This window comes from Prosopis cineraria, unplaced genomic scaffold (genome assembly GCF_029017545.1).
Source record: "Prosopis cineraria cultivar Desert tree isolate PC_DT_omini unplaced genomic scaffold, ASM2901754v1 PC11, whole genome shotgun sequence".
Taxonomy (NCBI): Eukaryota; Viridiplantae; Streptophyta; class Magnoliopsida; order Fabales; family Fabaceae; genus Prosopis; species Prosopis cineraria.
In genome coordinates this window covers 37,388,035-37,404,711 of record NW_026555342.1, presented here as the reverse complement: position 1 = coordinate 37,404,711, position 16,677 = coordinate 37,388,035, and the positions used below count along the sequence as shown (strand labels likewise).

Genomic DNA, 16,677 nt, shown 5'->3' with positions numbered 1-16,677 from the left:
TCGAATATACGAGAGAAAAATAATCACTTTTGAAATACAATTTACATTCTTAATATCAGACTTGCATGGATAATTTCAAATTCTAATTTAATACTTGTCGAAAATAACATTTCATAAATAATGTGCATAATAGCATTTATTAAATATTTGAAAGTTTTCAAAATAAACAAATAAAAATAACACCATAAATCTTAAACATCATAAGTCTAAAACACACACACACACCACCTCTTAGTTGTCCTTTGCAACCATTTATATTTTCTCCTGATAAAATAATTTCATTTGTAACATACCCAACTTACCATTGCACACAAAATAAAACTGTTATAAATAAATTAATTGGGATGCCATTCACTTACTTGTTAGAGTTTCAAATTCACAAAGATATTCTTCCTTTAATTCTTGTTAGGATTCTGTTCTTCTAAACACTCTTAAAGGTCCCACATCCATGAGCAGAGGAAGAAGGAGGCAACTTCATGTATTAACAGTGGAAAGGAGGGATAAAATATTTTAGATTAAAAGATACTTTTAATCCTTTAATTTTATATTTATTTGAAATTTTAAAAACATTTTTTTAATTTTCTAATCATAACACTGTTGGTGTTAAATGATACTTTCTTGTTTGTCATTGTTATTTAAGAAAATTTAAACTTAATATATTAATAGTTTAAAATATTTTATTAATATTTAAAAGTTTAATGTATAACTTTTTTGTGATGAAACTGACAGTATTATGATAAATGGATTAAAAAGACACTTTAAATAAAAGAAAAAACATAACGTTGGGTTTTTGTACTTTGTTCGAGCTTTGCTATAGGTCATTGCACTTTATTTTTAGTGTTATAATTCTCCACATTTTTGCTTTTCACTGTCTTAGGTCCCCATAACATCGCTTGTGGAAGGACCTATCATATTGAAAAATAGAAGTACAGGGACTTAAAATATTGAAAATAAAATACAGGGACTTATAGTAAAACTTAAACAAAGTACAGGGGCTCAAAATTATGTTTTTCTAAATAAAATTATAAAACTAAAGGTACATTTTATAATTAATTTATTTTATGATCAAAATATTTTAAATTTTAAATTTTATGTTCAATTCTATGTGTTTTTACTTTATTTAGATATGTAAAAAGAAAACACCTAAGCTTTTCTATCATGGTTAAGTCTAATTATTAATTTTTAAATATTTCTACTTTGATCATATGATTTAAATAGATTTTAGAAAAAATTAATTTTTTAATCCTCAACTTTTAAATCACTTGTAACTCAGTCTCTCAACTATGACTCCCTGTGACTCAGTCCCTCAATTATGACTCGCCTATGACTTAGTCCTTCAACTTTTAAATCACTTACAAATTAGTCCCTTAACTTTTGTTAATTTTTTTTTCATATTAGCTTATATCTCACATCAATGAGTAAGAGGGGGATATTTTAAAATAATATATGAGCATTTTTTATTCCTCTTATTTGATAAGAAATTTAAAAAAAATTAAAAAATAAGGTCCAAATTATAGGTGAATCAAAAGTTGAGAGATTGAGTCGCAGCGAGTTATAGTTGAGGGACTGAGTCGCAGCGAGTCATAGTTGAGAGATTGAGTTACAAGTGAGGTAAAAGTTGAAGGACTAAAAAATTAATTTTTTTCTTAATTTTATCATTTTTCTACTAGAGTAGTTTCTCCTATTTTGTTAAGTCTGATGTTTAAAAAATTAGGCTTTACAATTATAATCTCTATTTCGCCCCTTCCTCATGTTCATTTCTTCAAGTTCCTTCATGAATATTGTCTGTGCTATTATTATTATTATTATTATTATTATTATTATTATTATTATTATTATTATTATTATTAGTTAAATTATCAAATTTTGAGTCTCAATTTAATTTGTTAAGTCATTAATTTTGCTAAAAAAATTATGTATAATTCATTTTTAGTATATCTTTCATTCAAAATATGATGTCTTGTATTTAAAATATGTGCTTCACTTAAAAATAATTTTTTTTCATTTTTATACCAAAATATAAAAATATTTTGTCATTCATTAATTTATATTTAATAATTATTGGAATTAAATAATTATTATGTTGTTCATTAATTAAATATCCAAGCAATGAGATTTTCCAAAAAAAAAGTTAGAAATAAAATTTTAAAATTATATTTTATGTTTGGGAATTATAAAAACATTAATTACAAATCTGAATTATTAAAATCACAATAACATATCATGATTTTTACCTACAATAAAGTATATTTTGTTTATTGGCTTAAGATTCACAGTAAATTTCCAACTAACGCCATAAAAATTTTCAAGTCTTTTTTATTAATTTTTCAAACAATTTATTTATATATTGAAAGTAAAAAATCACAAGTGATTAGTTAGTTTACCATTTGTATCTAACTTTTTAAATTTTCAATTGATTTTACAAATAATTTCAAATACATTTTATTAATTTTTGAAGTGATTTATCTATAAGTTGATATCAAAAATTGATATTTACAATTGACTTTCATGAATTTCCAACTGACATTATAAATAATCTCATGCATACTTTGTTGATTTCTCAACTGACTATTCGCATTCTTTTAATTACAAGTGAAAATCATCATCTATTATTGAGATTTCAATAATTTAAAATATATAATTATAATTGTAAAGGTAAAGCCTACCCTTTTTTTAATAACAAAGTTAAAGCTCACTTGAAAGTAAAATAAATTGCTCACATTATTATTCAGAACATGTTCTGAATTTAACTTCCTCTATTAAGTATAATCTCAAGAACAATCATAGCTAGATTTGCTGCTTGACCAATATTCCTTAGCAACATTACACTAACTTTCAAAACCAGCTTACGTGGAGGATGTCTTAAGCTAGTTATTGTATTAAAAAATTATGTATTGTATATATTGTCAAATAAATCATTATCTGTTGTTGATGGGAAAATTAATCTGCAAATTTAGAGATATAAAATACGTAATTAATTCTAAATTTACATAAGCAATTTAATAAACATATAAGTTTTTATTTTTTAAAAGAAAAAATTTAAGGACTTTAAATTTCAAGAATAAAAAATTTAATTGGTCGTGCTCAATTAAAACAAAATAAACTATAAATACCTAATTCAAAATAAAGAGAAACTATAACTACTTGCACATATATTTTCCTTTTGTTGATTTGGATATTGAGTCACAATTGTATAGAAACATGACCATTAACAATAATATGCGAATTTTTGCTGTACATAATGTTTGTAGCATTTAGTCATTTGCTCACATGTACATTGCATATGGGAAGCTTATACCTTGGATTGTTACAATTAAACATAATATGTTACTCTCATATTTAAAAATAATAAAAAAAATTATAAATATTAGTCAATACAACTTTAGTATTATGGATCCATGAATGTTGATAATCATGTGTCATCAAGTAAAAATGAGAAGGTGCCTAGAAACAAAAAGTAACTGAAGAGCGGAAAAGGGAGGAAGAAGTATTAAAAAGTATCCCTATTAAAAATAACCTCCAAACCAAACACTCAAACAAACTTCAAAGTTCAGGCACATTAACTTCGACATGATATGAAAACTTTGACAAAGGTTTATGATATTGCTATCTAAAATAAATTGGTTAAATACTGTTATCCATTGACGTAATTTTAAAACAAACTTATTGGAAACTCTATAGAAACAAACAAATGCAGCATCTAGTTATCCACTGAACCTTAGCCTGTACCTTCACTTTCCCTTTCTTTTCCTTCTTCTTCTTCTTTTTTTTTTTTTTTAATATATCACTTTCCCTTTCTTCATACAAACACTTTTAGCTTTTGATGCTGCAGCAGTTTAAGCAAATAATTATAACCAAGGAACGAAGGTTTAAGCACCAGGTCAACTGGACTACACTCTATCCTAACCAGAGAGAAAGAATAGTTGGTTCCCAAGTCAATTAACCCAGTGGATTGACATTCTCTTTTTTTGGGAAAATACAAGTACTGATTTACTTTCCCATTTCTCTTCTATAATTAAATAGTTAATTGTCCTTTTAAAAAATGGATAAAAGACCCCTCCCATAGCTCTCAACAGACGAAGGAAACAAAATCATGAAAGAAAGATCACCCAGGAAAATACACCTATAGAACGCAAATTTAAATTAAAGATCATGTTCAATCCTTATACTCAAAAATAGAACCACATAACAAAGAACCAAGCATTTTAACAAACACCTACGAGGCATGCATATTATCAGACATACCAAGCACTCAAATCATAGCGCATGCTATAGGCCACACTCATTCGAACACGCTCTTTTAAGTCCTCTCTTCTACCCCAACAAAATTTCAATATAAAAATACGAAATCTAAAAAAGAAGCAGCAGAAAGTAAATCTCAACCCAGAATGCAACCAATAAAAAGAATTTTAGGCCCAGGAGGAAAAACAAATCAAAAGGAAAATTTACACGGCTTACAGAGAAAGAGCTTTTTCATACTATTTCTCCCACTTCTTACTAGTCATGTGAGGTAAAGCAATAATTTAAAACAGGAAAAATATAGTCAGTTAAATTTAGACACACAGCATGCAGATTAATGACCATATCTAACAATGCTTCCTTTAAGTTTTCATACAGGTAAGCTATAGAGCTACTCATATTATAAAAGGCATAAAAGACATGTATTAAAAAAAAAAGAATAAAAGAAAAGGGGAGAGAGGATGAGCGAAGTCACATGAGCTTGTCTTTTCTAAAAGATAGCATCATAGACCTTATGCACTATCTGACAACTAAAAAAGCCACAATTCAGAGCCCAACTTGACCTTGCAAAACCAGAGAGAGCAAGGAAAATAAAAGCTAATTAAACTATTTCCACCAGAGATCAAGTGGTAGTGGTACAATCCTCCAAAGGAAACAAAAGGATACAAACCTTCTGTGTATCTGCAATCGCAAACACATAATCACTTTAACCAAAAATAGACCACGTAGGGCCAAATATAACATATGAAAATGAAAAGATTACATTGATGAATAAAATATAGAGGCCGAAATGAAGCAAGATAAAATTGAAGCCAATAATAATGCTTCAGGGTCCTTCGACATAGCAGTTGATAGCCTGCAGGAGTTACAACCTCCAAAATCAATAATCATCAATGTTTTCAAATACAACAGCCCCAGTTAACTTATCTATTATCTCAGAATATAGACAAATGAATTGATGAACATCATACAGGGATGTTTTGATATTCAAGGAGCGTTTTCATCTTGTTTTGTAGAAGATGAATCCATTAGTGATGGATTTCTTTTGTGGCCTTATTGCTCAAACAATCAAGTTCTAGTTCATCTATGGGATTGCAATTAATTGTCTGTCTATCAAATTCAATAATATCTTTGCACAGATGGTTCACTTCTAATGGCATCTTGATGATGAATTTCATAAAAGAGTCAGTTTAATACTCTATGGAATTAGGCTATGTCCAAATAAGAAAATTTTTAATAAGGGTGAACAAAAACCAGAAACAGCTTTAAGGTCGATTAATGTGTTTCTACTTTCTACATCAATATTGGCATCTGCCCATCTCAATACTGAACGGATAGTGAAACAATGATTAAAAATATCGCAGTTTAACAACAAAGAAAAGAATGAAAAGAAGAAAATTCTTTCTCATAGGGTTTAACTTTCTATCTTATCAAGGAAAAACCCATAAGTTTAATTTGCTCATGTCCATGCACGTAGGATAGGCTAGCTACTTTGTGGGTTGGACTATTTCATTGATGCTATAATCAAAGTTTGCACGAAAGAATGATGCTTCTTTTAGTATTACAAACCAGCATAATGCACGTTCTTTTACGCAAAGTTCTAAGAAGCACGAAAAGTATATTTGTCTTCAACCAAAAACCCTTCTTGCATTAATACTCTAAGAAGAAGTCGGCATTCATACCGAGTTACATGTCGATGCGTGGGAAAAATAAATAGCAATGTGCAGCAACTTATGCTAACCCTGAACAAGTGATAATACATTTATTTTTTACTGGGAAGATATTAAGGTATAGTTTGTAGTGTTTTTGGCTTAGTACACGCAGATTAAGGCAACTTTATCCAAATGTGTTTTCTATCTCTGGACAATTGAGAAAACCATGCAAGAGAACTTAGTTTGTACAATGTCCAGGCATCAATAAATGAAAAGAAGTCCTTAAAATTAAAAACTCACTGTGGCACCAAGAAAATTATTGCACTTATGGAAGGCAGAAGATTACAAAATACTTTTAATTAATCATTGATCGCGAGCAGCAGCTTAATAGTTGGCAGGACCTCCAGCTGTTTGACCAGCAGGAAAGTGTAGGCCAAGAGAAAAGGGGGAGAATTATTTTAGTTTTTTTTTAATTGAAAATAAAGCATATATTAGCGGAAAATGTACAAGTAAATAAATACAAAATTAAAGGGTGAGGATTAATGCCTTTCACATGCTACCCCTTCCTTAAAGCAGAGAGGATTGATGATAAAAGACACCAAAATGATCAAGGCTATGTAAACCTATTCTAATAACCTCTCTAATTTGGTCACCCCCATCAATACAAGAGTATAGCCCAAAAACAAAAATCCCAAAATAAAAATACATGTAACAGCTTCCATCCAAAACAAAATACATTAATGGCTAAATGGATCATGCTGATAGAAGCATGCATGCGGGCAACTTCTGCAAAAACAAGAATTAGATAAATATAAAAAATTTTATGACAAACTAGGGGACAAAAAATTCCACACTAATCAGAGGCTTTAATTATGTAGCATAAAGGATATTTATATGTGTATTTAAGGACTATAGATCACTCTTGTTTATAGCAAAAAAATAAAAATAAAAAAGATTAAAGAAAGCACACTTATATAAATATAATATTTTTATTTGAATTAGAAAATGGTTTTTTTTTGTCTTGTTGACATTTATTATACATTTCTTCTTTTATTTTTCATTAAATATTAGTTAGAGAAGTATGCTATTAAAACATGCATATTTAACGTTACTAAAAAGAAATAAGTATATTTAATAGGGATGAAAATAGAAACTTATTAAACTTTTAGATAAAGTTAATGAGTTTTAATTTTTTTTTATTTTTAATAAAACATGTTGGAGGTGGCTTATGTGAGAATTGAGATCTAAGGGTGATTTGCATATATTTTTATTAAATAAAAATAAACATGGAATGATGATATCAATTTAAAAATAATTAATTAACTTATTGAGAGGTATGATTTGGTTAACGATGCTTTATAATTTTTAATAGAGGGAGTACATTTTTTAAAAAAAGAATTGGCCTGTCACGTCCTAAAAATGGAGAGTGATCAATCCAGGGTATGAACTGTTTTATAAATCCCTATAAGCCTCAAATCATAAATTCATTCTATTTCTAAAAGGTAATCATATTTATATTGAAATTATAACACTTTTTGATACTAATCATTATAACAAAGTTTTAACATGTTCATAGAAGTTTCGACAGAACCTCCTTATAAATAGGATCTTTTGAAATTTCTACAATACATTAATTTAGTCATAATATCAAATAAATCCCGAGCTCAACTCCTTCCAGCCAGCAAGCAGTATATAAGTCAAAATCAAGTCATAACAATAACCTAGATGGAGCAACCAATCTTTCTTCTAAATTAAAATACATGAGTATTAAATATTTACATAAGAAGGTAGCAATATCAAACAAAATTACCACCTCATATAGCTATATAGCCCCTTCAGAGGTCAGCAGTAAGATTACTGTCAACTAGTGAATTTGAGACCAAAATAAATTTTATAGTGAATAGCATCCCCATAAATATCATTTAAAAGAGTAAAAATAATAAGCTTAAATAATCACGTTCAATAATTAAAAAGGGAATAGTTCATTATCATAACTAAAAAATCTAAATTTCTAATCATGAATGAGAGCAAATAGGAAGCATTTCATTCTATCATGCTCAAAGAAATAAAATATTCATACTTAAATCAAAATAATACACTTGCTAACCAAATTCACTGAAATTTTGAAAATACATGTTAATCAAAATTGAGAATTGTGAGAACTCAACAGAACAGGTAACAAATATGGACATATAATTTACAAGGGTAAATAACCAAATACCGTTTATGCCATAAAGATAAACGTGAACACACAGTCTATGAGGGTAAGTAACTAAACGTAGCATGAGCTACAAAAACAAATATGAATACACAATCTACAAGGATAAGACTAACCAAACACGGGTCAAAGCCACGAAATTAAATGCAGGTACAATACCATGAATAACAAATGTGAGAACAAAGCTCACAAAAACAAATTAGCTAGTCATTGATTAAGGCGCACCAAGGGCTAACAGAACTGTCGTTAGCAGTAGTATTCTGCTTTGAGTTTTCTTAGAAATCACATTTTGAACATATGAGAGAAAAAAAATCATTTTTGAAATACAATTTACATTCTTAATATCAAACTTACATGAATCATTTTAAATTCCAATTTAATATTTGTCAAAAATAACATTTCATAAACAATGTGCATAATAGCATTTATTAAATATTCAAAAGTTTTCAAAATAAACAAATAAAAATAACACCATAAATCTTAAATATCATAAATCTAAAAAAAATATAACTCATACATAAATACACACACACACCACCTCTTAGTTATCCTTTGCAACCATTTATATTTTCTTTTGATAAAATAATTTCATTCATAACATACCCAACTTACCATTGCACACAAAAGTGATCTATATAAAATAAATATTTCAATTAAATAAAATAAAACTATTATAAGTAAATTAATTGAGATGCTATTCACTTACTTGTTGGAGTTTCAAATTCTCAAAGATATTTTTTCTTTAATTCTCATCAAGGTTCTATTCCTTTAAACACCCTTAAAGGTCTCACACGCATGAGCAGAGGAAGAAGGAGGCAACTTCATGTATTAACAGTAGAAAGGAGGGATTGAAGTAGTGATAAAGGAGGAAGAATGATGGTGAAATAGAGGAAGAACGCAACAGTGGAAAACCTAACAGTGGAAGGTACACGAGCGGTGATAACTCACATGAACGGCGGTGCGGCAATGGTTTAGACAAAAGAAGGCAGAGATAGATGGTGATAGGGCAAGATTCTGTAATAACCCTAGTAAATATATATATATATATATATATATAATGTAATAAATAAATATATGAGTTTGTGTTTTAATAATAATTATATTAATTCTTAGGATATACGTGATAAGAAGGAAAGTTGTCTTAGTAACTATTGAGCAAACATTCTACCCATAGGTTTGAGGTTCGAATCTAGCTAAGGCAAAAAAGGGGGAGATTTTATTTTATTTTCTTGCTTCTAGAAATTACCAAACTGCCCTTATTCTCATCAGATTTTTAAACTCTTCCTTCTTCCTTTTTTTGATGGTTTTGGAGCAAAGAGGGATTTAGAGTCTAATCGAAATTATGCTCTGCCTCCCATCGATCACTGCCTTCTTCCTCCTCAACCGTAGCTAACGCTGTCGTTCGCATGGGTCGCCATCACTGATGTGCCCGCTGCTGGTCTATTTGCCTTAGCTATAAGTTCTTTCCATGTTTCGTCGCTGTTCATCTGCCTCTGTCACTACTTCAAGTATGCATAATCTCTCTTTCTTTCACCTTGTTGTTTCGTGCGCGTACAAATGCTTTGGGTGAGCTTAGATTTCTTCCTCTTGTTCATTTTTCAATTACTGATATGCTCACTCTTCTTCTTCATTCACAGTGGCAGTCCTTCCTTCTTCACTATTCGAAGTTGCTTTATCCTTCCTCAGTCCGTGCATGTTGGTTCATCTAAGGTTAGAAGCTTCAATCTCTCCTCCTTCTCTTTGTATAATCTGTATGGGTGAGTGGCTGGGATGATATTGTGGAGTTTATAAATTTCTATGTGTTGCCTCTATTGCCCGTGCTGAAAATGGGGGAAGAAAGAAATTCAATTGAGCTAGAAAAATCTATCTTGAGGCCTAACAATGATATATATATATATATATATATGGCTCAAAATATTTAAGCTAAGTTGATTTATTGGGTTGGTTGATCTTGAATAATTGTTAGAATGGATTTAAAAGAGAAAGAGCTTAGGTGTGAAATTTGAAATTTATGCCTATAAGATGGTTGTTACAATACTTGTTAGAGGAATTAAACTTGATTTTTGAGTGTTTGAAATTTTGTTGGTTCTTGGGATTAGAATGGATATTGGTATTGTAAGATTTATGGAAGCTAAAATTTGGAAGGAAAGATTAGTCTAAACTTGGGAAAAATATAAACATAAAGTGTTCGAAAGAGTACCTAGTAGGAGAAGTATGAATATGGAAGATATGAAATTATCAATGAACTTATACACTTCAAAGAAATGTAACCATTTAAAATTTTTGGCATTTATGTGGATGATGGTAAATTATTGGATATTTTAAATTGAATAGTTAAAAATAATATATATAAGGTGTTTGGTGAAAATTACAGGTGAAATTCTACTTCAAGTAAATAGAAGGGGATGACTAAAATAAATTGGAAGAAATTAGTAATATGAATGATAATACTTGGACCAACTGTAAAGCATGAAGTTTGATTTTGAAATTTTAAATGATGAGGATTGGTTGAGATTGTATAATACATTAAAAATTGCATTTATTTATGTCTTTATAGGACATGTGAAAGAAGAGGATCTTGATAGAAACTAAAGAAAGAATATTTTGGAAATTTGAAACTGCAGCAAGTAAGTGAATAGCATTCCCTTTAATTTATTTTATTGTGATAGACTTTTATTGAAACATTTTACTCTTATGAATTGCATTAGTTTTGAAAATTATGGAACATTGACGATGGATAATTTGATGATGATATGTGCATTTGTTTTCACAAGAAATAAATTACGAAGAGATATGAAATTATTTTGTTTATTAAACTCTGGAAATGTCTGGCTATTCAATTAACGCAAGCTTGAACATTTTTTATGACGTATTAGTTTCGACAAGTATTAGATTGGAAGTTGAAATGATTCATGCGAGTTAGATATTGAAAATATAAATTATATTTCAGAAGTGATTATTTTCTCACATGTTTAAAACGTGATTTTAGAGGACTCTAATATAACACTGTTGCTAACGACAGTTCCGTTAGCTTGTAGCATGTGTGATTAAAAACTAACTAGTTTATTTCGTGAGCTTTGTTCTCATGTTTGATATTCATGGGCTTTGTAGCCGCATTTGATTTCGTAGCTTGAGTAGCGTTTGGTTAGTATTACCCTCGTAGACTGTGTGTTCATGTTTGTTTTCGTAGCTTTGATTGTGTTTCGTTACTTACCCTCATGGACTATGTATTCATGTTTATTTTCATGATATAAGCCGCGTTTGGTTATTTACCCTCATGAACTGTGTGTCCATGTTTGTTATCTGTTTTGTTGAGTTCTCAAAATTCTAAATGTTGACTAATATGTGTTTTCGAAATTTCCATGGTTTTGCTTAACAATTATATCACTTTGATTTATTTATGAATAAATTGTTTTCTTTAAGCACAATAAAATAAACTACTTCCAATTTATTTTTATTTTACAGTTATGATTATGATTTACAGAATTATAAGTTTATTATGATGAATTGAATTATCATCTTTTTTATTAGTTTACACGATTATTTGAGTTTATTATTTTAATTCTTTTAAATTTTACTCTAGGAATGCTATTCACTGAAAATATTTATTTTGGTCTCAAATTTACTAGCTAACGTTGATCCCACCGACCTCTGAAAGGGCAATATGGCTATATTGGGTGGAATTTTTGTTTGATATTTTATTTTTTATGTCAATATTTAAACCTTATGTATTTTGATTTAAAAAGAAATATTAATTGTTCCACATAGATTGTTGATAGACTTTATTTTGATTTGTATACTAGTTATTGGTTGAAAAAGCTACGCTCCTGATTTATACTATAATCCATAAAAATTTTCTATTATAGAATTTTCGGGAAATCTTAGTTACAAGAGAGGTTCTGCCAAAATTTTTATAAAAATGTTGAAACTTTCTTATGACAATTAGTATCAAGCTATTAGAATTTTCATATAATTTGATTGATTCTTCTAAAAGAAAAAAAAATGGATTGCATTTTCATTTGAGGCTTGCGGGAATATGTGAAATGATTACCCGTGTTGATCATCCTCTATTTTTGGAATGTGACAGGTTCAATCCAAAGCTCTCAACTCTCTCTCTCTCTCTACTCCAGAATGATCGAAGAATGAAAGAAAGAAGAGTTAAAAAATCTAGTGTGATAAGAGTAGTTTGGTAATTTCATAAAGTAAAAAAAATAAAATAAGCTCTTGGGCCTGATCAGATTCAGGCTTGAGACTTGGTGGAATAATACATGTTTAGCTGCCACTACATCAACTTTCTGCATTGTCATATTTGTTTCAGAAATTAATATAATTACTATTAAAATACAAACTTATACATATTTAAAATTTACTTTAAATTCCTGGGTCTTCACATGGCCTCTGTCAACCTCAGGCCTGATTCCACTGAGATTATAATTTTTTTTATCAGACTGAGATTATAATTAACATCTTATTAAATTGTAAATAAATTAGTTCTATATCAAAGTTATCAATAACAGGAGAATTAATATATTTTTTATGCAAGAGAAATACTAAGTTATTGCTCGACGTTAATAGTTAGTACATGAAGACAGAAACGAAATAAGTTTGCAACTCCTGCTGGATAAATTGGATAGGTATGGTGAACATTGAAATTCTTATGCCACTCAATAGAATCTTAGCCGATAATCTTTTAAACCCCACAGTATTTCAACTCAAATGTTTTTCAAAACACATTTGAGGATGGCAAGTTTGCATAAACATGGGTTCTTGGCGAAATTTGTATGGTCAGCGCAGCTAACAGTGCTTTCATTTATGCACCCCCTACCCGACTTTTATCCGCTCATTGAATGGGACAAGAGTTTCACACAAAAGGGGCATGTTACTTTCCTTATTGACATACGACATCATCTTCTTGTAATAAAATGTGTATACAATTGTTTGACCAACATATTATCCTTAAGTTCTCTCCTGTTCAGGTGGAAGTGGCCACACGCATTTTTTAATGGAAAGATAATTATATTAACAAATAAAAGGATAAAATAGCTACAAGGTTAACGTTAAAAAAGTGGCTACACACATAAAACCCTGTAAACATCGACTTAAAATTATTAAAAATAAAATATTTCTTGAAGTCTTATTCGTCAATGCCCCCTCCAAAACAATGCTGATATAACAACCATACCAAAGCCCCCAAAAGATAGATGGTGGGAAGGGATCTGGTTTCGTGCCCAGCAGCGATGCTCATCACCTAGAGAAGATCTGTGGTCCAGATTTTTTTAATTTTAATTTCAATTTCATATTTATAAAAATAAAATTTTATAAATTTTTTGATAAATGTACTCATCATCAATCTGGACAGTACTAATTTAATTTAGATGGTTCAATTTAATGTTATAATTTTCATAAATTGACTATCTAGATGTATTTTGGACATTCTAAATTCAATATTAAATTTTTATTTGCAAGGTTTAGATTTAAATTTTTTATTTTTATTTTATATAAATAAAAAATTATTAAAAACTTTAATATTGAATCTGTCTTGTTCAAAGTACATCTAGATAGTCAGTTTATGAAAATTATAATATTAAATTGAACCATCCAGAGTCTCAAATTGAATCAGTACTGGTCAAATTGATAATAAATATATTTATCAAAAAAATTTATAAATATTTATTTTTATAAATATAAAATTGAAATTGAAATTAAAATTAAAAAAATCTGGACCATTTAGATTTTTAGTCTAGATGGCCTAGATCTTCCTTAGGTGATGAGCATTGGTGCTTAGCAACTTACTAAGCATCGAAACTAGACCTTGGTGGGAAGAGGGCTATCACATAATAAGTGGGGTCCATTTTCTTTCCATTCTTAACAATATTCGGGATCCTTTGGCTATTCTTTCCTTTCTCTACGTTGCTTGGAATTTTTAAAGCCTATTTGAATTTTAGTTAGATATAATTAATTAAAAAAAATTGATTAATATAATTAATTTTTGATTATAATTGATTATGTCATAATCATGTTTGGATATTATTTTTCTAAAGTTAATTTTTGACATAATTGAAAATGTTTTGATAATATAGTTAAAATTAATTTTAAATGTATAAATTATTATAAAGGACATTACTTTTAAAAATTAAAATATTGATAAAATTATATATAATGATGCTAAATCTGTTTAACTCATTTAACAAGTAAAATATATTATTTAACTTATATATACACCTGATTAATTATATAAATTTCAATTATATTATATTGTAATATTAATAATTTAAGGGAAAACATAATTTTTAGTTCCTACACTTTGCGCACATTTTGTTATTGGCCCCTACACCTTATTTTTGTTGGTCTAAGTCCCTACAGTTTGCTCCGTCTACACTTTAGGTCCCTAACTTTTCTGAGGGGTGTTGCCATGGCACTAACAGTATTAATTATGCTGACATGGACATTAACTCTGTTAATTTTGTTGATGTGTATTTTTTGTGGGGGGGGAAGTTGATGTGTATTTGTTTAATAATTAGACCCCATCCACATGTGTATTGTGCAGACAAAAACAAGAAACAAGTAGGGCTAAGAACTATCGGAGGACCACAGCCCTTATTCCTAAGGCACAAAAAAGACTTCAGGAACTGAGAGTATTAGAGGACGCTAGAAAAGGTTTATCACTAATGCCGAAATAGTGAACATCGATATGTTCTACTCGTTTATACAGTTGATGGTATGTCTTTCATTTACTCATTCACTCATTTCATCCTATTATAGTATCTTCTCCTCATTCGTTTACTCATTATGGTCCCTGCATTTTGAGGTCTTTGTATTTTGAGAGTTCTATTCCTTGATCATGTCCTCTCATTTACTTGACCCTATTACTATAACTAAGATGCTCATGAAAAGTGTCCTTAATATTTTATTAATGTCTTTTGTGGTCTATGATTTTTACATGTCTTTTCTTCTAATTTCTGGCTTGCTCTATTTTTTAATTGCTCTGTGCTTGAACAAATTTTTTTATTTAAAATGATTATTGAAGTTTTATAATTTGCTACAAGGTTTAATATGAAATTAAAGACTGATTATTGCGACAAAAATATGGCTTACTGCAATTATTAATTTTTTTCAGTATGAAATCTATTTTAACTTTCATTAATACTTGCGATGCAGACATGTAGTTGCTTGTATATGTAACAAAAGAGAGGATCCACATTCCTATGTGGATTATTACTTAAGTTTGCAAGCTTTTATCACTTGTTACTCTCCTATCATAGAGCTTATCAATGGAGACAAGATGTGGCAAAAAGCTGATGGAGACCTTCTTGATCCCCCAGTACACCACAAGCATCCTGGCTGGCCAAAAAAAAAAAAAAAAGAGGGGTAGATGAGGATGTAAAGAAACAAAAAATGTGGGGTGGATGAGGATGCAACATCAACAAAGATGAGGAGAGAAAATACAAGCCTAAAGTATTCAGGTTATGGGAAGTATAGACATAATTGAAGGACTTGCAAGGATCCCAATAAGCAACCTACACAAAGGAAGAGGCTTGCTAAGCTACCTATCAAAAGTACAAAGAGGCAAACATTTTGCACACAAGAGTCTATTAATGCAATTCCTCCTGGTAGCAATCAACCTTGATTGAGATGTGAACTTGTTATAGTTTTGCAAATATGGGATTTTTTTTCGTACATGTTTGTACATGGGATTTGACTTAGATGGTATTTTGGTACATGTTTTGTACATGGGATTTACTTAGATGGTATTTTGGTACATGTTTTGTATATGGGATTTGATTTAGATGGCAAAATTGTTGAATGGCAAAATTGTAATTTGACTTTGATTAGGTTATTGTTATAATGATTAAGTTCTTGGTGTCTCAACTCATTGTTAGAGATATATGGTTTGATTAGTAGAGTTTTGTATTTAATACTTGAAGTTTATGTTTTGAGTTAAGAGTTTTAGATATATACGGTTTTGACTTTTATTCAGTTTTTTCTATATATCTCTTAATATACAAATCCATTTAATGTGAAACTACTTTCATTTAAAAATATACTTGTACAACTTTCCAAAACACTTAATTTCGTTGAAAACATATTTTATATGAAATAGATATGATTTTTCAAAGTTGGCTGTTGAAGTTTCCAGTACTTCAGAAAAACGCTACTGACCTTTGCTCACCAGTTTGATCATATCTCTTTATATACTTTGAATCTATGAGTAGTCATTTTTCATTGGAAACTAGATATTTAGAGATTTCCAACCATAAGTCATTTTCCTGATTTGGAATTAAAATGAAGGAGTTATGACCATTAGAATTTAACCCATACTTTTTGATCGTTTATACTGGTATGAACTGTTTATACCCATATAAGTTTTCCTTATTCCGGTACAAACTTCTTTATACTGGTACAAACCTTTATTTTTTGAGTTCAGCCTTGTCTTTACGGGTACAAAACTTTGTTATACTGGTACAAACGATCTCTTACCCATATAATCTCACTTATTTCGGTATAAATTCACTTATTATGGTATAAACATTAATTGTTATGCTTTGTTTCTCATGTTTGAGCTCGTTC

General features: G+C 29.2%; 1 long non-coding RNA gene across 1 annotated transcript; it reads left to right on the top strand.

Moving 5' to 3' along the window:
• The first annotated feature begins 9,435 nt into the window (after positions 1–9,435).
• On the top strand, positions 9,436–10,738 carry LOC129285297 (uncharacterized). Its single transcript, XR_008587155.1, has 3 exons — positions 9,436–9,617; positions 9,747–9,819; positions 10,667–10,738. It is a non-coding gene; the product is annotated as an uncharacterized LOC129285297 (long non-coding RNA).
• Positions 10,739–16,677: the final 5,939 nt, after the last annotated feature.